Raw genomic sequence first — 203 nt, 5'->3', positions numbered from 1 at the left:
TATATATAAACACACTCTCATGTAAATTGTTGCATTTAAATCAATAGGAAGTTCCACATCCGTACCATATGTTAGTGTGTAGACTGGTTTGCCGGCGTTGTCCAGTGCGGTGAGGCAAGGGCTCTTGGGTTGTGTGGTGCCCCAGCGCTGTAAAGAGGCCATTAATGATGGAGGCCAGTTAGTGACAACCCCCAGCGGCTCCC

The 203-nt window shown here is 48.8% G+C and overlaps 1 pseudogene; it reads right to left on the bottom strand.

Moving 5' to 3' along the window:
- The window catches only part of LOC107689506 (disco-interacting protein 2 homolog A-like), a 143471-nt pseudogene that overhangs the window by 24462 nt on the left and 118806 nt on the right, over positions 1-203 (bottom strand).

Source organism: Sinocyclocheilus anshuiensis, unplaced genomic scaffold (genome assembly GCF_001515605.1).
Source record: "Sinocyclocheilus anshuiensis isolate Anshui unplaced genomic scaffold, SAMN03320099.WGS_v1.1 scaffold1199, whole genome shotgun sequence".
In the NCBI taxonomy this organism is placed as follows: domain Eukaryota; kingdom Metazoa; phylum Chordata; class Actinopteri; order Cypriniformes; family Cyprinidae; genus Sinocyclocheilus; species Sinocyclocheilus anshuiensis.
The sequence above is the reverse complement of the archived record's forward strand: the minus strand, read 5'-3'. Positions and strand labels throughout refer to the sequence as shown.